Source organism: Meriones unguiculatus, chromosome X, assembly GCF_030254825.1.
Source record: "Meriones unguiculatus strain TT.TT164.6M chromosome X, Bangor_MerUng_6.1, whole genome shotgun sequence".
In the NCBI taxonomy this organism is placed as follows: domain Eukaryota; kingdom Metazoa; phylum Chordata; class Mammalia; order Rodentia; family Muridae; genus Meriones; species Meriones unguiculatus.
The window spans coordinates 20778772-20802643 of NC_083369.1; the positions used below are offsets into that span (position 1 = coordinate 20778772).

Here is a 23872-nt window from a genome sequence, read left to right on the forward strand (position 1 = left end):
AAGAAAAATTCTCAACTTCATATGAAATAAGAAGAAATCCAAAATAGCTAAAACAATCCTCTGCAATAAAAGGTCTTCTGGAGGCATATCCATCCCTGATCTTAAACTGTACTATGGAACAACAGTGATAAAAACTGGATGGTACTAGCATAGAAACAGACTGGTGGATCAATGGAATCGAGTAGCAGATCCAGAAATAAACCCCATACACTTATGGACACCTGATTAGGGACAAAGATGCCAAAACCATACAATGAAAAAAAGATAGCATCTTCATTAAATAGTGCTGGTCTAACTCAAAGTCCACATGTAGAAAAATGCAAATAGATCCATATCATCCTGCACAAAATTAAAGTCCAAGTGGATCAAAGACCTCCACATAAAAATAGACACACTAAATCTGTTGGAAGAAAAAGTGAGGAAGAGCCTCGAACTCATTGACACAGGAGACAATTTCCTGAACAGAACACCAACAAATCAGGTTCTAAGATCCATAATTAATGAATGGGACCTCTTGAAACTGAAAAGCTTCTGTAAAGCAAAGGACACTGACAACAGAACAAAACAACAGCCTACAGACTGGGAAAAGGTCTTCACCAACACTACATCTGATAGAGGACTAATATAAAGAATATATAAAGAACTCAAGAAATTAGATACCAGCAAACCAAATAATCCAATTTTAAAAATGGGGTACAGAGCTAAGGAGAGAATTCTGAACAGAGGAATACAGAATGGCAGAGAAACACTTAAAGAAATGCTCAACATCCTTAGTCACCAGGGAAGTGCAAATCAAAACAACTCTGGGATTCCATCTTACACCAATCAGAATGGCTAAGATAAAAAATTCAAGTGACAACGGAGCATATGGAGGCTCATATATTTGGATGCTTAGGTGCCAGGGAGTGACTCTTTGAGAAGAATTAGGAGGTATGGCCTTGGTGGAGGAGGCATGTTATGAATGGTAGACTTTAAGGTTTCAAAAGCCCAAGACAGGCTCAGCCCTCCCCCCTCCCACTTCATCTGAAGATCTGTTTGTATCTCTCATCTATTTCTCTAGCACCATGCTGCCATGTCTGTACCATGCTCCCCACCATTATGATAATGGACTAAGATTCTGAAACTTAAGAAAACCCCAAATTAAATGTTTTCCTTTATAATATAATGTTTTCCTTTAAAGATATCATGCTATGGTCATGATATCTCTTCACCTCACCAGAACAGTGACTGAAATATGAAGTAGTCTCATTGCCATGTGATTGGAGCAGGGTTTTTTTCTTAACTCCTTATTGGCAGGAATAGCAAGTTTTCCTTATCTAACTCAACCTCCAGCACATGAGAGGTCATCCTAGTAATTTCTGGAGCTACACTCCCAACATGCTCATTGTCCTTTTCAGCATGTGAATAGATTAGGGCCCCACTGATTCTCAGTGGTGACTTGGGAATTAAACTACATTTCATTTCAGATCATCCAGGTCTTTTCTTTTTTAATTTTTATTTATTTATTTATTTTTACACTTTATTCATTATATATCAAGATTGAATCCCCCTCCCTCAACTCCTTCCAATCCCACCCTCCTTCCCTCTTTCCCCCATCCCCTTGCTTAGTCCACTGAAAGGGGGAGTTCTCCTCCTCTGCCATCTCCCCCATAGCTTATCAAGTATCATCAAGACTGCCTCGATCCTCTTCCTTTGTGGCCTGGCAAGGCTGCACTGCTAGGGGCAAGTGATCAAAGAGCAGACAAACAAGTTCATAATAGAAGCAGTCTCTGCTCCCCTTACTCAGGAACCCACGTAGATACTGAGCTGCCACCAATCATCTACATCTGAGCATGGGCTCTCTCTCCATGCATGGTCCTTGGTTCATGCATCAATCTCTGCAGGACCTCCTGGACTCAGACTTTTTACCTTTGTTGGTCTCCTTGTGGGGCTTCTGTTTCCTTCATGTCCTTCTATTCCCCCTCCCCTTCTTCCATAAGATTTCCTGAGCTCTGCCCAAAGTTTTGCTGTGAGTCCCAGCATCTGCTTCAATTTCCTGTTGGGTGGAGCCATTCAGAGGACCCTCTATGGTAGGCTCCCATCCTGTTTTCTGTCTCCCACCACTTCTGGTGTCTATCCTGTTTGCCATTCTAAATGAGATTAAGTATCTTCTCTATGGTCCTCTTTAGTCTTTAGCTATTTTAAATCTGTAGATTTTAGTATGGCTATCCTATATTATACGGTTAATATCTGTTTATAAGTGAGTGTATACCATCTGTGTCTCTGTTTCTGGGTTGCTTCACTCAGGATGATCTTTTCTAGTTCCATACATTTGCCTATACATTTCATGATTTCTTTCTTTTTAATAGATGAGTAGTAGTCTATTGTGTAAATGTGCCTCAATTTCTGTATCCATTAATTCATTTAGGGACATCTATGTTGTTTCCAGATTCAGGCTATTACAAATAAAACTACTATGAGCATAGTTGAGAAAATGTCTTTGTTGAATGGTGGGATAGCTTTTGGGAAATGCCCAGGAGTGGTATAGTTGGATCTTGAGACAGTACTGTTTCTAATATTTTGAGAAAGTACCAGATTATTTTCCAAAGTGATTCTACAAGTTTGCACTCCCACCAGCAATGGAGGAAGGTTCCTTTTTCTCCATGTCGTCTCCAGCGTGTGTTGTTACTTGAGTTTTTTATCTTAGCCTTTGTGATTGGTGTATGATGGATTCTCAGAGTTGTTTTGATTTGCATTTCGCTGATGACTAAGGATGTTGAGCATTTCTTTAGGAGGTCTTTTCTTATTCTCAACAGTTTCCCCGAGAACACCTGAGAAACAATCATAAACTTTGTTCTGGTAGAACTTCAAGCCCTGGAGAATTTCCTCCAGATCAGGAAACTATCATTAACCTGTTTTTTTTTTTTAATTTTTATTTTTTATATTAATTACAGTTCATTTACTTTGCATCCCAGTTTTAGACCACTCTCTCATTCTTTCCCAGCCCCACCTCCCTCCCTCATCTCCTCCCTGCCCCTCTCTAAGTCCACTGATACTGGAGGTCCTCCTCCCCTTCCATCTGACCCTAGCTTATCAGGTCTCTTCTGGACTGCCTGCAATGCCCTTCTCTGTGGCCTAGTAAGGCTGTTCCTCCCTCGGTGGGGGAGGGGGAGCGGTAAAAAAGCCAGCCACTGAGTTCATGTCAGAGACAGTCCTTGTTTCCCTTACTAGGAAACCCAATTGGATACTGAATTTCCATTGGCTACATCTGAGCAGGGGTTCTAGGTTATATCCAAACATGATCCTTGGTTGGAGAATAAATCTCAGAAAAGACCCCTGTTCCAGATATATTTGGTCCTTGTAGATCTTCTCTCCTCTGTTTATAGACTTGAAAGCAGGGCCAATGGTCTCTCTATTCTAGTGGTTCTCATCCTGTAGGTTATTACCCTTTTCACATATCAAATATCCTACATATCAGATATTTACATTTCAATTTATAATAGTAACAAAATTATAGTTAGGAACTAGCAATGAGATAATTTTATGGTAGAGGGTCACCACAACATGAGGAACTATGTTTAAGTGTTGCAGAATTAGGAAGCTTGAGGATCAACTGATCTATTCCCAAAGATAGTTTTTAGGCTTTCCCTCTGAAAAATACTTTCAAAAAAAAAAAAAAAAAAAAAAAAAACCAGCCAAAAATCAGATCTTAAAATCTGTTCCCATCTCATCTTCCATTCATATCCAGCCTCAGAATCACCTCGACAACCCAAATTGCTGGCCTGAATTTGACATGTGTGATTCCTCCTGTCTCTTAGGACCTCAGTTGTTTTATCCAATGAAGTGGCAGACGGTTAGAGTCAAAGTTTATCTAATATCAGACCTTCTTTTATCTCTGTTCTTGTCTTTCCCTTTGTTTGCCAGACTCTGGCTATCAGGCCCTGCTAGCTTCAACTTCTTAACCTAACTCTCTTGTCCCTCTCTTTATCCTTCTCTGTCAGGTGAACCACCCCATACCAAATCTCACCCTATTCTTCCTCCCCTTCAGTGTTGACTGAATATTGCTCTGAGCCATGACTCTTGTCTTTGCCTAGTTAAATGTTTTTTCCACCACCCCAAAGTATTGCCACAACTGTTATCCCATACCTCCACTTTTCCATCCCCAACTCCTCAATCCCTTCAATCTACCCACCACTGCCCTCCCTCTACCTCTACCCTCACCTATTCCCTCAATTTCAGCCCCAACCACCCCACCAAAACTCATCCCTTATTCCCAATTCACACCTCAATCCTAGCCACTAGTTCTCTGTATGCAGGTTCTTTTTAATATGTTCCTGTCCCTGCAGTCTCTCCACCACTATCATCTAGGTTCCTGACTCCTTCCTTCTCCTCCCCTCATATTGGACCAGTGAGACCATCCTTATCTTCACTTACCTACTTCCCTTGCATTTCCTTTCCATGGAGTTAGATGGATTGACAGTTATATCTGGGTTCATATTCTCTTTTCCATGGCTGATACATCTCAAATAAAGAAATAATTGGGCAGGGTTTTCTTCTGAAAAACCTTTCCAAATTTAGAGAAAAGTTTTTAGGAAAAACACAAAATTGTCATTTAACCTGAACAGATATTTAGGATGTTTTGACATCAAACATTGAAACGAGTGAAAAAGCCATATCTGGCAGTTATTCAACATGCTAATAACTTATATCAACAAAGCTAGTGAATAATCCATTTGGACTGGATGCTATCCCATCCTAGGATCACAGATGAAATTATCAAATTATGTATATTTAATGATATACATAAGAAAGATTATATAATATACTGCTTCCTAGTAGGAAGCTTAAAAATAAATGCTCACAGATAGGTTAATTATGATAAGATTAGGGAAACCAGTCAGGATCACAATTAAAATCCACCTCTTTTAATGACTTTTCTTACAGAGGTAATTACTTTTTTTGTTGGTTTGGACTCTACTTTTTTCCAAGGGCCAGGTTTTCCCTCGGATTCAAATCATCCCCCAATCAGTCCCTGATATTTATAAAAACTTCACAATCTCAAACTAGGTCCCTAGACTTTCCAAAAATGCTTTCTCAACCTTGCTTTCAAGATTTTAATAACAAGAAAGAAGAACCCAAATTGGAGGAGTTGAGAAACTTCTTCAAATTAAATACCAGTTACCGGCACCTGTCATCAATCCTTAACAAAAGACAAGTCAGCCTATAAAACCAAGTAGCCAATATTCCCAAATGCTTCCTGGGAACTGCTTTAGTTGTGGTACAGTAGCCTATTGGACAAGAGCATACCCAAAACCCAAGCCTTCCTCTAAGCCCTTTCCCAATTGCCAATAGGAAAACTGGAAAGTGCACTGTCCCCAGAAATGATGACATTCTAGAAATTGTTTGGGTTCATCAACTCTAACCACTCTTGAAAAATCTCATGAACCCAGAATAATAAAGATTGTATCTGACTAATCTCTCTCCTTTTATTATTGACCCTGGAGCTTCTATATTCTTTGATCACTGACTTTTTAGAAGGCCTCCTCACAGCCTCTACATCCATAATGGTCACAGAGGGAAATACATCAAAATAAAAAAATGACTCAGCCACTCTATTCCAGATTTGTAAAACTAAACTAACACTTGTTCACTCCTTCATAGTCCTACTCTCTTGGAAAACTCCATTTTCATTCAAATCAACACAGGAGTCAAACAAACCTGGAAACTAACAAGTCTTCAAATAATACTAATTAAACAGGTTGTAATTTGTAGATGAGGGGTAATGATGCCCTGATTCACATTGACTCTCATAAGAATAATAATCATAATGCTTTCTATGATGATAGCCAGTGCAGTCCCAAGAGGATAACTATAACTCAAAGAATTACCCTAGCTGTCCTCTATCTGAGAGGGAGCTATGTGCTTTGAGAACTTACTATTTTCTCTGAGTACTTACTCGAAGCTCTGATCAGAGGTGCTGGGACAACTGTCATATTCCCCTCTCCTCCCTAGCCACCTAGTCAATAGATGCATGCTTTTCCAAACTACCTCAACCAAATTCTCTCTCTAACAAGATAACTTTTGAGTATATACCATGTGCATCTTTCTGCTTCTGGGTTAGCTCACTCAGGATGATCAAAGAGGGGACAAGTCAGGAGCCTGACACAGAGGACCTCTGAAAATCTCTGCCCTGCAGACTATCAATGTAAATACTGAGACTTATGGGCAACCATTGGGCAGAGTGCAAGGAATCTTAGGAAAGATGTGGGAAACAGTAAGCTCTGGAGAGGGCAGGAACTCCACAAGGAGAGCAACAGAACCAAAAAATCTGAGTACAGGGGTCTTTCCTGAGACTGATATTCCAACCAAGGACTATGCATGGAGATAACCTAAGACCCCTGCACAAATGTAGCCCATGGCAGTTCAGTATCCAAGTGGGTTCCGTTGTAACAGGAAGAGGGACTGTCTCTGACATGAACTGATTGGCCTGCTCTTTAATTTCCTCCCCCTGAGGGGGAAGCAGCATTACCAGGCCACAGAAGAAGACAATGTGGCCACTCCTGATGAGACCTAATGGACTAGGATCAGAAGGAAGGAAAAGAAGTCCTCCCCTATCAGTTGACTTGGGGAGGGGCATGCAGGCAGAGGGTGGAGGAAGAGAGGGATTGGGATGGAAGGAGGGAGGGAACCAAGGGGGGGATACAAAGTGAGTAAAGTGTAATTAATAAAGAAAAATTAAAAAAAACAATATAACTTTTAAAGAAACATAATTTCTCTTTATCCCTTTCTTGTTGGGGTTGCCTCTACTTCTCTCAGACAGCTAACAAGACATTTCCCATGCTTTCCATTTATTTTTTTTATAATTTATTTACTTTATTTCCTGATTGTAGTTCTCTCCCTCATCTCTTCCTGGTCTCACCCTCCCTCTCTCTTTCCCTCTATACCTCTTCTCTATTTCTCAGAACTGGGGAGCACCTTTCCCCTACTACCTGACCCCTGCCTATCAAGTTTCATTAGGAAACTTGTATCCTCTTCCTCTGTGGCTTAGCAATGCCTCCCACCACATGATCAGAGGGAAGTGATCAAACAGTAGACAACAGAGTACCCCTTACTAGGGTATCCACGTGATGACTGAGTTGCTTATTGAATACACCTGAGCAGGGGGTCTAGGTCCTTTTCATGCATTGGTTGGTGCACCAGTCTCTGGAGGCCCTCATGTGCCTATATTTGTTAGCATTTTTGTTCTTCTTATGGAGCTTCTGACTGCTTTAGATTCTTCTAGTTCCTTACTTTTTCCTGCTACTCCCTGTGCTCTGCCCTTTTAGATTTTTACTTCACTTGTACTGACACTTCCAAAATAATATATATACCAGACGCCAAGGAGGGCATTCTATGGATCAGTTTTCGTTTTCAATTATGTTACAGAAAGTTCTGGATTGCTCTAGATGTGTCCAAAAAGCTCTTCTCAAGTACACAACAAAGACATTTGTTCAACCATGTTCATACTAGCTTTATTTGTAATAGCAGAAGCTGGAAACAACCCAGATGTCCCTCAATGGAGGAATGGATACAGAAATTGCTCTATCAAAATTAACTCTCCCATCCCTCAGTGCTTATTTAAAGAACATTACTAAACTTTGTAGCCCTGGCCTATCAGGTACTTTTTGTGTCTATAGGCCCTTGTTTCTTATATCCATCCAGTTGCTAATCTCCCACCAGGCCAATACAACATCACTCCTCACTATGTTTCCCCAAAAGGAATGCCTAGACTTCCCTATAGAACATGGTGATTCAGAAACTATCCATCTTTTGGTCCTCCTACTTTCAATCAGTCCAAATCTACCCAGGTTCCTTAGTTGTTGCTAGGAAGAACCATATTTGCTAAGGCTAGGAAATACTTTTCCAAAATCTGTGGCCTCCCTGCCAACATATAATTCTGTCTCCACTTGTAGGTTTCTAAACCCCTCCATATCTTACTGCTCCTTCCTTGACACCAATACTTTCTGTATAGTTTAGGAGAAACCCAAAATTGATAAGTCTTTCTTAATCAACTTAACAAACCTTCACCACAATATCCCTAGAGCACACCTTTTCTTTATTGCACAACTGAAAAGAAGAGCTACACCTAGTAACTTGCTTCAGGCTTATTCTATCTCTCCTACCAGAAAAGGCTGTTCTGGGTCAGTGGACTCAGCTCCTACATATACCTACCTAGTAATTGGACAGGGGCATGTACACTGGTCCTGCTATTGCCCAGCATTTCTATCATCTCTATATATACACCCTTAGCTATCCATCACATCACCTTTTACTGGCAACTTTGGGCATCGTCTCTGGACTTGGGATGTAGGTGACAGGACTAGGAGTATCTTTTACACCACTCATCTTCTCTGTCTCATCTTCCTTCAAAAAGCCTTATACAAATTTTAGAACAGTTCAACACCCTTCATAATCAACTTGGCTCTTTGGCTGCTGTGGTGCTTGCTCCAAAACTTTAGAGGGCTAGAGCTCCTGACTGCCAACAGTGGGAGAATTTGAGCTTCCCCATTGGAAAAATGCTGTTTTTTTAATTAAATTTTTATTTTTTATATTAGTTACAGTTTATTTACTTTGTATCCTAGGTGTATCCCCCTCCCTCATTCCCTCCCAATCTCACCCTCCCTCCCCCATCTGCTCCCAGCCCCTCTCTATGTCCACTGATGGCAGAGGTCCTTCTCCCCCTCCATCTGACCCCAGCTTATCAGGTCTCTTCTGGACTGGGACTGACTGCAATATTCTCCTCTGTGGCCTAGCAAGGCTGCTCCTTCTTTGAGGGTTTGGGAGGTCAAAGAGGCAGCCATTGATTTCATGTCAGAGACAGTCCCCGTTCCCCTAACTAGGGAACCCACTTGGACACTGAGCTGCCATGGGCTATATCTGAGCAGGGGCTCTAGGTTATATCCATGCATGGTCCTTGTTTGGAGAAACAGTCTCAGAGAAGACCCCTGTGCCCAGATATATTTGGTCCTTGTGTAGCTCCAGTCCTCTTCAGATCATACTAACTCCCCCTTCTTTCATATGACTCCCTGCGCTCTGCCCAAGGTTTGGTATGAGTCTCAGCATCTGCTTTGATACACTGTCAGGTAGAATCTTTCAGGGGCCCTCTGTGGTAGGCTCCTGTCCTGTTACTTGTTTTCTCCTACTTCCAATGTCCATCCCATTTGTCTTTCTAAGTGAAAATTGATCATCTTTCTTCAGGTCCTCTTTCTTTTTTATCTTCTTTAGGTGTACAGAATTTAGTATGTTAGAATGCTGCTTTTAAATCAACAATTCAAAACTGGTTCAGGACCAGGCCCAAAAGCTCAGCTACCATGCACAAAAATTCCAAGAAGTATCATACTCCAGATGGATTCTTCTATCTTGGCTTCTCTCCCTACTTATCCTCTTTCTCCTTATGCTTCATAATTATATTTATACTTTGTATTTTAAACATTTTACAGAAATTCCTCTTGGATAGCCTCCTGCTATCACTCAGTCCATCACACAACAGGAGGTAAAAACAATGCTTACTGTCAGTCCAATCACTCGATCTATGTCTATTCCACCAGCAGCAAATAGTTTAACAGAAAATGATGTATCCTTTCCCTTATATATCAATGGTCTTTAATGACAAACACCCCCCCCCCAAAAAAAACAAACAAACAACACAAACAAAAATTCCAAGGCTCTAAACTGAGCTCAAAGTTTCAGGAAGCCAGCTATTTGAGGATTGCATAAGAAAAGCAGCTGACTCTGTTCCTGCTCCCAGAGATTGCAGAAGAAAAACAGCTGACCCCGCTCCTGCTCCAAGAGATTGCAGAAGAAAAGCAGCTGACACCTATCCCAGAAACCCAGTGGTTGCCTAAAAAGACAACATACCATGCAGGGTTTTCGGGTTTTTTTTTGGGGGGGAGTGGTTTTTTTTTTTTTAAGTTTATCTAAGGAAAACAGCTAACTTCCATGTTCTGTCCCTAAGGAAACCCTCTTCCCTATCCTTCTATCCTTACCTATAAAATCCCCAGCTTAAAACATGTTTTTCTTCTGAACTCAGATCATTATGCTCTGATCACAGTGTAGCCAGATCTGTAGATGTCACTTCTGTGGCATTAAATAAAGCCTGTTCCAGCTTTTGAAGTGGTGTAAATTTACATCATTTATTTCTTTCTACAGTTTTAATTCTTACTTATTCTTATACTTTGGACCTTTTGAACTGGTTTGCAGGAGGAATGTGTAATAGTTTGGAACACTTGGCTAAAAAAATCATTTGAATGTTGTAAGCTTGTCTTAACAGGATGTTGACCAGGGAATTTGGAAGACCATACTACTTAAAGAAATGAGCGGTCAGAGGGAAACAGATTCTTTCTCAGAAATCTGCTGGAGACTTTCCAAGTAATATCTGACAGAGGATCTGACTGCATTCTGCCTATTAAAACTTATTTAGGGATAATGTTTATGTATATGAGTGGTTTTGTCTGCATGTGTATTTTTGTACCATACATGTGCAGGACACAGAGAGGTCAGAAGATAGCCAGATTCTCCTGGAACTGGTGTTACAAACAGTTGTGAGCTGTCAAGTGGGTGCTAAGAATCAGACCCAGTTCCTCTGGGAGAGCAGCTAGTGCTGAGCTGTCTTTTCAGCCCCTACTACACTTTTTTTTGTTCACATTTATGTATTGGTGTGAATGGAGAACACAAACTTGTGGGAGTCAGTTCTCTCTAACATGTGGAAGGAATGGATGGAACTCTAGTCATCAGATTGGCAGCAGTTATTCATACCCAATGACCCATCTTGCTGGAACAAATTCTGAGAATTTGAGTGATGTTGAATTGAAAACAAATAAGACTACTGTGTTCAGCAGTGAACATTTCAAGACAGACTAGCATTCAATGCTATGGTGTCTTCTCAGTCCTCTCATTCATATCCATAGTGAAAAAGAACATGTGGATCAGAGAAAAAATAAACAGTGCACACTTTAGTTTGTTGAGGGAAAAGGGCTTGAGCAAGATTTAAATTGCAACCAAGGTAATTGTTTAAAAAGAGCCCGAGTTGTTAAAAAGAAACTGTCTACTCTTCATTAGAACAATGAGAAAGGTGCCTTGAACATAAAAGTTTCCAAGCATTTTAAAACAGAGAATCTAAACTGGAAATGATGAAGGGATTCTCCATTCCTTGAAAGCAATTGTTTAGAGAATGTTTCCACAAAGAAGTTCTGCCTGGATTTCCACTTGGCAGAAGAAGCTGGTAGCATTGTCTACATGTGACGGGGTCTGCAAGCATAAAATATGCAAGACTGAAAGATGTATAGAATCCTGCATCATGGTTTCAGAGAGCCACGGATGTCCAGAAAATGAGTTTCAGTGTCTCCGTCCTTGAAAGAAGGCCCTAAGAGACCAGTGTATGGTGCTGTGCAAATAAAGCCTAATTTTCAATGGAGAACCCAAGATGTTAAAGATTCTACAACCATGGTAAATTGATCTGTAGGCACTGGAATAGAACTGACCCTACAATGAGGCAGTGTACGTTCCCTGTAGCAGAGCTGGAGGCACTGGGCTACTCAAGGACTTTCAAGAGCAGATTCTTCTATCACGAGTTGCAGATACCTGACATGAACTGTGGGATTTGGTAGTTGTCCTCCTTGGTTTTGATCTTGCTTTGGTATTTAATTCTTTACTGTGTCCCCATTCTTCTCTTTAGGAATAGGAATCTTCTATGCCATTTTATTTTGGAGGCACTCAGGTTTTTTTGTTTGTTTGTTTGTTTTAAGTACTCACAGTTAAAAGATTGCCTCAAATCTTAGATGATACTTAAAACTTTGGATGTCTAAAATGTGTTGGAACTGTTAAAGGCACATTTTGATGCTAGACTAAAATGCATTTTTAATTATACTATGGTTCAGAGCTCATGAGAGCAAAGAGTAGAAGGCTAGCTCTTAAAATTGAAGTGATTGGGCATCAACTTGATAGAGTAGAATTGTGATGCTTAATATTGATTTTCAACTTGACAGGATCTAGAATAACCTAGGAGATTAACATCTGGACATATCTAGGAGTGATTTCTTAAATATAATGCTCTCTAGGCATATATATGAGAAATTATTTACAATAAGTTAGATTCTGGGCCTATGAATGGAGGACTATCTAGATTAGGTTAATTGGGGTGGGAAAATCCACCCTGTATGTATGCAGGTATCATCTCTATGGGCTGTGACTTCAAACTGCATAAAAAGGAGCAATGGAGTTGAGCACCATCTTTGTTTTCTGACTGTACACACAATGTGACCAACCACTGCACATTTTTGCTACCATGAGTCAGTCACCCTGATGGATAATACTCTCAAACTGTGAGGTAAAATAAGTTCCTCCTTTCCTAACTTTTTGGGGGGTCAGTCAGGTACTTTGTCACAGCAATATAAGAAGTAACTAACATAATAGGTGAATTAAAATAGAAAAAAATTGTTATTATTTCGTTGGTTTAAATTCTGCATTCAAGGTGTCACCAGAGCCATAATTTCTTTTTTTTCCCTTGGATTGAAATCATTTTTTTTCTTTATTAATTGCACTTTATTCACTTTGTATTCCCCCTATGGTTCTCTCCCTCCTCCTGTCCCAATCCCTCCCTTCCTCCACCCTCTACATGCATGCCCCTCTCCAAGTCCACTGATAGGGGAGGACTTCTTTTCCTTCCTTTTGATCCTAGTCCATTAGGTCTCATCAGGAGTGGCCGAATTGTCTTCTTCTGTGGCCTAGTAATGCTAATTCCCCCTCAGGGAGGAGATAATTAAAGAGCAGGCCAATCAGTTCATGTCAGAGACAGTCCCTGTTCCTATTACAAAGGAACCCACTTGGATACTGAACTTCCATGGGCTATATCTTTGCAGGGGTCTTAGCTCCATGCATAGTCCTTGGGTGGAATATCAGTCTCAGGAAAGAACCCTGTGCTCAGATTTTTTGGTTCTGTTGCTCTCCTTGTGGAGTTCCTATCCTCTCCAGATCTTACTGTTTCCCACTTCTTTCCTAAGATTCCCTGCACTCTGCCCAAAGGTTGCCCATAAGTCTCAGCATCTACATTGATAGTCTGCAGGGCAGAGCTTTTCAGAGATCCTCTGTGTCAGGCTCCTGACTTGTTCCCTATTTTCTCCTTCTTCTGATGTCCAGCCTCTTTGCCTTTCTGGATAGGAATTAAGCATTTTAGCAAGAGTCCTTCTCTTGATTAGTTTCTTTAGGTGGACAGATTTTAGTAGGTTTATCCTATATTATATGTCTATATGAGTGAGTATATACCATGTGCATCTTTCTGCTTCTGGGATAGCTTACTCAGGATGATCTTTTTTAGATCCCACCATTTACCTGCAAATTTCATGATTTCCTTGTTTTTTATTGCTGAGTAATATTCCATTGTGTAGATATACCACAATTTGTGCATCCATTCCTCCACTGAGGGGCATCTGTGCTGTTTCCAGTTTCTGGCTATTACAAATAAGGCTGCTATAAACATGGTTGAGCAAATGTCCTTATTGTGTACTTGAGAATCTTTTGGATATATACCTAGGAGTGGTATAGCTGGATCCTGAGGAAGCGCTATTCCTTGTTGTCTGAGAAAGCGCCGGATTGCTTTCCAGGGTGGTTGTACAAGTTTACATTCCCACCAGCAGTGGAGGAGGGTTCCCCTTTCTCCACAACCTCTCCAGCATGTGTTGTCACTTGAGTTTTTGATCTTAGCCATTCTGATGGGTGTAAGGTGCATTTTGATTTGCATTTCCCTGATGGCTAATGAGGTTGAGCATTTCTTTAGGTGTTTTTCTGCCATTCGATATTCCTCTGCAGAGAATTCTCTGTTTAGCTCTGTACCCCATTTTTTAATTGGATTACTTGATTTTTTGCTGTTTAACTTCTTTAGTTCTTCATATATACTGGATATTGGCCCAGAGTAAATTAACTCTTACTCTTTTTGAGGTAAGAAAATGTGTTTTGCCGAGTGCAGTGGTGCTCACTTAATCTCAGCACTTGAGAGGCAGAGGCGAGGTGGCTCTCTGAGTTTGAGGCCATCCTGTCTAGAGAGTGGGCTCCAGGACAGCCAAGGCTATACCCAGAAACCATGTCTCTACCCCCCTCACAAATGTGTTTTGCACTAAAGGAAACTGTTGTATTACATAGAGATTCTGGAATATCATGGAGATGAATTAGGTCGAATGTAAACCTGCAGAAATTGTGAAAATAAGCCTGTGTGGTTTACTTGGGAAACCTAGTACTTCTCAAGAAATGGTACTGTTGTCAAGATTCTAGAATGGCCCGTAGTATTTGGTTAAGGTTAAAATATTTGAGTGTCATTGTAGATTTTGACACCATCTGGGAATCTTGATTGGGTTTGTTGGTTTGTTTCTGCCAATTAAAGAAGTAAAAGGCAGGAAAAAAATTTGAGTGCAACAGGTACTGGCAGGAAAAATATCAGGCATAGCAAACAGAATCAGACATGGAGTAGGAGCTAACTTTTGTATCAAGAAGTTTTCCATCTTGGAAGTTCGTTATTTTTATTAATTTATTGTCTTTCTTACCTAGATTTGGCTCCTCTCTCTATCTGTGTGCTAATCAGGCATCTGTCCAACTTCTAGCTCTTCAATTTGGCTTTAGTTTGGGATGTAAGAATATAGGAAGTTTTACAGTATTTGAAAAGTGGTAGTATTATAAAGGAATTGCATATCCTTTCATACAGGAAAGACAAATACATATTTAGTTCACAATAGGCCCAAATTTCTAGTGTCACACAAGGCATTAATACTGTTTTATAAAACTACTGTGGTGGTTTGAATGAGAAAGGCCCCCATAGGTTCGTATATTTGAATACATGATATCCATTTAATAGAACTGTTTGAGAAGAACTAAAAGGTTTAGCCTAGTTTGAGGATGTATGTTACTGAGAGGAAGCTTTGAGGTTTCAAAAGCCTACATCATTTCTAGTTAGCTCCCTCTGCTTCGTGTGTCTCAAATGTAAGTTTTCAGCTATGCTCCAGTGCTATATCTGTCTGCATATTGCCATGCTCCCCATGATGGTCATAGACCCTAACCCTCTTAAACCTTAAGCCCCAAATCAAATGCTTTCTTAAGTACTTTCCCTTGGCCATAATGTGTCATCACAGTATTAGAAAAGTAATTAAGACAATGACCTTATTTAGCAATAATTCATTTTTATTTTTTCTCAGAATAAGAGACCACAAACAAGTATTCCTGGAAAAGGAGATATTTATATAACGGTGGAAATGAACTATAGCAATTTTGTCCTCAGAAACTGTTTTGTTGTTATTTGGTTTCCTAGCCACTGCCCTATTGCTGTGAAAAGACACTATAACCAAGGCACCTATTTTATTTTATTTATTTTTTATTTATTACCATTTAAACACTTTCTAGTCCAGCGGTAGCCCCCTCCAGTGTCCCCTCCCAGTACTGCCCTCCCTCCCTCTTCTTCTCTCCTGCCCCTCCCATAGTCCACTGATTGGGGAGGTCCTCCGCCCCCAGAAAGAATTTAATTGGGGTTGCTTACAGTTTCAGAGTTTTAATCCATTACCACCATGGCAGAGAGCATGGCCAGGGAGCAGGAAACAATTTTGGTGGCAGAATTGGTGTGGTACTGGATAAACAGCTGAAAGGTATATCCTAATCCACTGGCAGTGAGAGAGAAGGGGCCTCAAAGCCCATCTCCAGTAACATACTTCCTCCAACAAGTCCATACCTCTTAATCTTCCTTATCTTCACAAACAGTTTTACTTCCTGGTGACTGAACACTCAAATATATGTGCTATGGAAGCCATTCTTTTTTTTAAGATTTATTTATTTATTTAACATATATGAATGCTCTGTTTTCATGCATCCAGAAGCTGGATTCAGGTTCCATTACAGATGGTTGTGAGCCTCCATCTGGTTGCTGGGAACTGAACCCAGGACCTCTGAAAGGACAGTCAGTACTCTTAACTGCTGAATAATCTATTTAGTCCATGGAGATCATTCTTATTCAAACCACCAAGTTTGGTTATTTAATTGTTTGTTTACATATTTATTTACTGCTTGAGACCCCTAAACTCATGGAATTTTTACTCAAGGTCCTCTTTCTTGCTTAACTTATTCAGATGTACAGATTTTTACTGTGTTTATCCTATATTTTATGTCTAATATCCACTTATAAGTGAGTATATACCATATGTGTCTTTCTGCTTCTAGGATACCTCACTCAGGATGATCTTTTCTAGTTCTCAAAATTTTTCTGCAAATTTCATGATTTCCTTGTTTTTTCCCCATTTTTAAAATTAATTAATTAGTTTTATTTATTACACTTTTTTCACTGTTTCCCAGCTATAGCCCCCTCTCTCATCTCTTCCCAAGCCCACCCTCCTTCCCTCATCTCCTCCCATGCCACTACACAAGTCCACTGATAGGGGAGGTCCTCCTCCCCTTCCCTCTGACCCTAGCCTATCAGGTCTCATCAAGACTGGCTGCATTGTCTTCCTTTGTGGCCTGGTAAGGTTGCTCCCACCTCAGGGGGAGGTGATCAAAGAGCCAGCTACTGAGTTCATGTCAGAGACAGTCCCTGTTCACATTACTAGGGAACTCACTTGGACACTGAGCTGCCATGGGCTACATCTGTGCAGGGATTCTAGGTTATCTCCATGCATGGTCCTTGGTTAGAATATCAGTCATCAGGGTTCAGAATTTTTGGTTGTTCTCCTTGTGGAGCTCCTGTCCCTTCCGGGTCCCACTGTCTCCCCCTTCTTTCATAAGTTTCCCTGCACTCTGCCCAAAGTTTGGCTATGAGTCTCATCATCTGTTTTGATACCCTGCTAGGTAGAGTCTTTCAGAGGTCCTCTGTGGTAGGCTCTTGTCCTGTTCCCTGATCTCTCCCTCTTCTGATGTCTGTCTCCTTTTCCTTTCTGAGCGAGGTTTGATCATCTAAAGAAGCTAAGCAAGAAGGAGGACCCTGGCTAAGATGATTTCCTTGTTTTGAATTGTTCAGTAGTATTTCATTGTGTACATGTGCCACATTATCTGTATCCATTCTTTTGTTTAGAGACATTTGGCTTGTTTCCAGATTCTGGCTATTAGGAATAGAGCTGCTACGACCATCCTTGAGCAAATATCCTTGTGGTATACTTGAGCATGTTTTGAATATTTGCCTTCAATTCTCTTTCAGAAAGGCAGCTGTATCAGGTGACAGAGGAAAACAATGCAGCCAGTCCTGATGAGAACTGATAGATTAGGGTCAGAGGGAAGGGGACGAGGACCTCCCCTATCCGTGGACCTGGGAAGGGTCATGGTAGGAGAAGAGGGAGGGAGGGAGAGAGTGGGAGGGGATGAGGGATGGGGATACAGCTGGGATACAGAGTAAATAAATTATAATAAATTTAAAAATAAATTTTAAAAACTAATGGCATTCTTCTTTTTGCTTTTGGAATATTAGATAAGTGATTTTTATTGATAGGAAACAGGAAAGACAAAGTGGAACATTTTTGTTTACATTTTAGAGGACATTTCTACTTCATAGGATAAAAGCAATTGGTATGTACATACTGATAGCAGTTTAATTATTCCTAGTTGATCTTTGGCCTAGACTGCGCTTTTGAAGATTAACAGTGACCTTGGGAATCTGTGAGCTTCCTCTACAGAGAAAGAGATGACAATAAGGGAAAAGTTCAGGAGATATGAAGAATAGAAAAAAAAATAAAACAATAGCATGAATCTCAGAGAGATAACTAACTACCTGATCAAAGGAACAAGAATGAATTTTAGTATGATTCTCCATCTTTGTTCTGATTCTTTATAATGTATGATAACTGATGGTGGCCTGACAATATCAATTTTCAGGTAGTAACTCCTCTGACCTTCCAAAATCCTTGCTCTCAGAATAAAGTTAATGTTAATTATTCAATTGCTCATTGGTGTTTGTAATCACAGACATCACAAACTATAATAGTCTGGTTAGATTACCACATATGAGATGATTTGACCCTCATAAGTGGGCCCACCTACATCAATAATTAATGAAAGAAATAGCCTATGGGTCATTGTGGTTGGAGTATTTTCTTGGTTGAAGTTCCCCCTTTCTAAATGACTCTATATTGTGTCAAGTTGATGTAAAAACTATCCAGCACACATGGTGTAGTTTGAATATGGCATATCCCCAATAAAACTTATATTGAGACACAATACTTCACTTCAGCATTGCTAAGTAATAGTGAAAGCCTTCTAGAAGCATGAGGATAAAAATTATTCTCATGAAGGAAATTGGTTTTATGTGGGAATTGGTTACTTATTATAAATTTTGGGACCCCTTTTCTTCTCTCTTCCACACATGCCAAAATGCCTTATTTAATATTGAGTTGAAGTTTTACAAAGCCTTCCACAGATATCAAGCAGATATTTGTTCTAAGAAAGCATATTTTTCCTAAGGTGTAGCTCAGTGTTAAAAGACTTTTCTGGAATGTGGAAGGTACTGGATTCTATACTTTGCATACACCAAGACAGATTCATTTTCTGGTTGAACTTACTAGGATCAACCTGTTGAAAAATTAGAGCTGTTTACTTACTTCAGATTGAAATGAAAGATCTATTGTGGCCCTACAAACAGTAGTGAGAGAATTTTAGCCATCTCTCTCTCTCTCTCTCTCTCTCTCTCTCTCTCTCTCTCTCTCTCTCTCTCTCTCTCTCCATTAGGAGGCAGCAAATAAGCTTTGTCTTTAGGGTATCGGAAGCTTAGCTCTCAGGTTTGGCCTGGCCTGGCCTGATAGAATAAGCTACTTCTCTGGGGTAGAAGAGATAGATGAGGTGAGTTTTCAGACTAGATGAGGATGTGCCTGTGTTATTTTCATGGATATTAGGTTTAGAGGAACCTGCAAATATGTAGAAAGGAGTTGGATTGATAAGCCACAGTACCTATGTCTTTTATATGGGAAGCTTATAAAAGCATTGGAACTTTTTTTGTTCTGTCTATTGATAATTTTATATAAGAGGCTTTCAGAGTATTGTAGAAGGACAAATACGGCAATAATCAGCACACACAGAGAGTTTATCATTATGTCATTCAAGTCCCACTGTCTGCCGGAACATTGCCTTTTTTCTACCTTTTGTAACTAAACAAAATGGGTTCAGATTTTCATGAGTCAAAGCCAAAACATGGACAGCCAAAATGCAAAAGATCAGAAAGATTTATTACTTGCATCAGGGACGGGGAGAATAAGAGTTGTTTCTATGCAATGCCCACTAGAACAACAACGACAATAACAACAACAACAAAAGCATGAGACTTTTATTAAGGGATCGACCCATTCCTACAGGTAGTCAGTTAGGGAGAACATCCTTAAATATGCTCAGTTTCAAACAATGGACAAAAATGCCTCTGGCCACTCACATCCTGCACCATAAAGTTTTGGTTCTGGCAAAGCAAAGGATGCTTTTTTTTTTTTTCTTTTTGTCACCACCAGCATCCCTTTAATAAAACATGGAATGTTGTGTGACAGGAAAAGGGAGGAGTAAAATATGACCATTTATAACTACACACAAAAAAATAAAGATAACCCTTTGTATATGTCTAGCGCCTAGTAAGGGGAAGGCCGTCATGGCACAGGAGGCCCGTTGGCCCTTTTTGTAGAGGATATCATAGTGTCCAGGTTGATAGAGAAGGTAGACCTTGGGCACTGAGGCCTCAGAGAAGACTTGTGAGTTGTTGGTTCCCCTCCCACCGCGGTCTTGGTACTAGAATTGGATGGACACACTGAGTGCCCGGGCCAGTGCAATGATATGCACATGGGTTCTACCTCCTGCAGGCAAAAGTGCTTAACAGTTGAGCAACCCTCTAGTTCTCGAAGAATTTGCTTTCCTGCTGCAGGTAGCCTGAACTTAGTGGTTGTAGGTAGACCATGATGCAGTCTGAGGTGCCTACTGAGGTCTGCTTCTCCATCTGCTTGATAAAATTCATGAATGTGTTGTGGAAGTCCTTGATTGTGAACTTACTGAAGCCCTGGGACACCAACTCTTCTTTAATCTGGGCAGACACAGCCTTGAACCACTGTAATTCCTTGCTGTCATCTAGCAGTGCCTCCAAGTAGGAGAAGCCAAATGCTCTATAGAATCAGTTGCCTTGGGATCTGGTCTTACTAATGTACAGGTACGTTTTGTGGAGGTCCTTGATCTTCTGTTGGTAGATGTTGTCATCCGCAGCATACTCCTTGTACAGGACTGAGAGTTCCAGCCTCTCTGACCAGCGGATTCTGTACAGCAATCTCTTGCTGAATTGGATCCCTTAATCATAGGCCAGACAGTTAACACCTTCGGAGTGGCTGCCCAGAGGCTCCTCCACTGATATCTTTAAATAGCTCCTTAAAGTACACTTTTTTTCTTTTCTTTTCTTTCTTTCTTTTTTTTTTTTGGTTATTTTTTTTGAGACATTTTTATTTCATGCAATACCTCTATTTTTAAAATTTTATTTTTTTATTAATTACAGTTTATTCACTTTGTATCCTAGCTGCAGCCCCCTGGAATGGCTGTTCCCCCTCAGGGGGAGGTGATCAAAGAGCCATCACTAAGTTCATGTCAGAGACAGTCCCTGTTCCCATTACTAGGGAAGCCACTTGGACACTGAGCTGATACGAGCTACATCTGTGCAGGGGTTCTAGGTTATTTCCATGCATGATCCTTGGTTGGAGTATCAGTCTCAGAAAAGACCACTGGGCCCAGATCTTTTGGTTTTGTTGGTCTCCTTGTGGGGCTCCTGTCCCCTCCATGTCTTTCTATCTCCCCTTTCTTTCATAAGATTCCCTGCACTTTGCCCATAGTTTGACTATGAGCATCTGCTTTGATACCCTGCTGGATAGAGTCTTTCAGAGGCCTTCTCTGGTAGGCTCCTGTCCTGTTCCTTATTTTCTCCCTCTTCCGATGTCCATTCCATTTGCCTTTCTGAGTGAGGAATGATCATCTTACCTAGGGTCCTCCTTCTTGCTTAGCTTCTTTAGGTATACAGATTTTAGTATGTTATCTGGCATTTTCTCAGTTAGGAGTAGTGCTAACTCAAGATCCAGCTATACCACTCCTAGGCATATATCCAAAATATGCTCAATTATACAAGGACATTTGTTCAACCATGTTCGTAGCATCTCTATTCATAATAGCCAGAATCTGGAAACAACCCAAATGTCCTTCAACTGAGGAATGGATACAGAAAGTGTAGTATATTTATACAATGGAATAAATTAAAACAAGCAATTAAAAACAAGGAAATCATGAAATTTGCAGGCAACTGGATGGAACTAGAAAAGATCATCTTGAGTGAGGGATCCCAGAAGCAGAAAGACACACATGGTATATATTCACTTATAAGTGGATACTAGATATATAATATAGGATAAACATACCAAAGTATACTTTCAATGTGTATTAAAACAGAAGTTTGTCTTGAAGGTCCTTGCCTTCTTGAGTGGCTAGCACTCTCAGGTTCTAATGGTTATTTTTTATTATATCTAAGCGTTTTCAATTTTAAGCATACAAAAACCTGGATATAGCCTACGTGTTCATCAATTTTGAATGAATTTATTACACAATGGAATGTGATTCAACTGCTGAAAAATGAAATTCTAAAATTTTCAGGTAAAAGGATGAAGCTACAAAAAAAAAATCTTACTGAGTGAGTTACTTTACATCCAAAAAGACACATGTTTTCTTGTACATGTGGATTTGTGCTTTAATCCATAAAAATCACAGAGTTTTGGTACCTAGTAAGGGACTAGAAGAGCAGGAGAAGATCTCTCAAGGAAGGGGAAATAAAATATATTGTTATAGAGAGGCAGTCTGGAGACTAGAATGAGAGGATCAAATGGAGAGGTAGATGGAAGAGGTAGAATATGAGGATGAAGGAAACCAATACTTGGGGTCACTTGAGGGGGCTATGTGGAATCCTGTTACTGTAGAAACTTCCTAAAGTACATGCATATATAAAAAGAACTTAAAGTCACCAAATAGCACAAATGTCGTGGAAATAACCAACTGTCAATTAGATTTAAGGCCCAGTCCATGAGTTGGAACCCATGTCTGATACTGCCAAGGTGACCAAGAATCTGAAACAAGATAGGGCATGGTCCTAGGAGAAAACCAAATACGATTGTTCTGCTAAAGGAGCACAGCAATACAATAACCCGAATGGCTTTCTTCTATACCCATATATATATGGTTGCATATAACCATCATCAGAAAAGCTGCTTCTTACAGTAGATGACAACTAACACAGATACTTACAACTGGAACATGTGAAGAAAGTAAGAGACTTTGGAATACTCAATGAGATGTCTTCATCAAATCCTTCACTTCAGGGGTCAGGGAACTCTGTGGAATAGGAGGCAGAAAGATTACCAGAGGGGATGTGTGCTACCAAAGAAACAAGTGTTTTCCAGACACAGACACAATGGGACTGACACACATTTGAACTCACAGAGACTATGGCAGTGTACACAAGGCCTGCACAAGTACAATACAGATGGGGGTCATAGCACTGAGAGGAGGAAGCTGACATGAGTTTCAATTCCAAAGTAGGAAGATATCACCAATTGACATCTGTTTTTGGGGGAAAAATTAGTCTTCTCCAATAGCGTTTCACTGGGTATATTAACCACACTTTAGGGTAGGTACCATAATGAGGTCAACACAAAATGATCTCAATGCTATTTTTGCAGACTTTTGTCTCATATTTCTTCTGGCTTTTTTGTTTCATTGTTTTTTTTTTTTTCTGGTATCTTTGTTTCTATTTTGTAGTTTTGTTCCGTATGTTCCTTGATTTGTGTTGCTTGTTTTCTTTTAAAGAGAGAAAGAAAGAAAGGGCATGCAGTTGAGTGGGTAGAAAGAGTGGATCTGGAAGGAGTTTGGGGGAGTGGAAGAGCATGTTCAGAATATATTGCATTAAAAATATTTTCTTCAATTTAACATGTAAGTACATAGACCTGAATAAAGGCAGTTACTTCATTTTTCTAAGTTATGTGTGCCATTTTCAGGTAAAAATTTTTCATTACATTATCACTATTAGTAGACATAAGGACATAAAAGCAAAAAAAAAAAATTAACTCACTAACTCAAATGTCTCATTTAGTCATCAACTTGTAGAACTCCCAAAATCAAATTACCTCTTACAAAATCTACTCTTTTGTCTTTCTTTCACAATGGGGAAAACAATATTCAGAAAGATCATAGAAACTGATCTGTTACTGGAGAAATGGATCAGCAGTAAAGCGTTACCATTGCCTATATGGCAGCCATCACAACCATCTGTAACTCCAGTTCTGAAGTCCTCACACTTGCTTCTGACCTTAACAAGCAATTCATGTTCATGGTGGCCATGCATACATACAGGCAAAACATTCATACTTATAAAGTAATATTTTAAAAACTGAATTGATCTAAATGAAGTGGCTGATTACATGTGGTGTTCATATTACCAGTGTGTAAAGGGCAGGGCCTATGCCCTGATTGCTCTATAACTTCTGCTTGGCTCCCATCCTCAATAAATCTAATTAAACAGAAAAGTAACAAAGAAAGGAAATTTATTTAATATAGCCACATTGGGGAAAGGAACAAAGAAAGAGCTCTAGTACTCTGCAGTCCATCTTCATTGCCTTGGCATGAAGCTTAATTTAAATACTTGGCATTAGGAATGCATAGCTATAGCCTGTCTATCAATGACGCCTGAAAAAAATGTCATAACCATAACAATGTGAAATCTCTTCCTGGAGAAGTTCCGTTGTTGTTGTGGTTAGTTTGTTTTGTTTTTTGTGTGTTTTGGTGTTTTTTTTTTTTTGTGTGTGTGTGTTTGTTTTGTTTTGTTTTGTTTTTGGCTGACACAGGGCTTCACCATTTT

The 23872-nt window shown here is 39.9% G+C and overlaps 1 pseudogene; it reads right to left on the reverse strand.

Moving 5' to 3' along the window:
- Positions 1-8280: 8280 nt before the first annotated feature.
- On the reverse strand, positions 8281-23359 carry LOC110542369 (ubiquitin thioesterase OTUB1-like; annotated as a pseudogene).
- Positions 23360-23872: the final 513 nt, after the last annotated feature.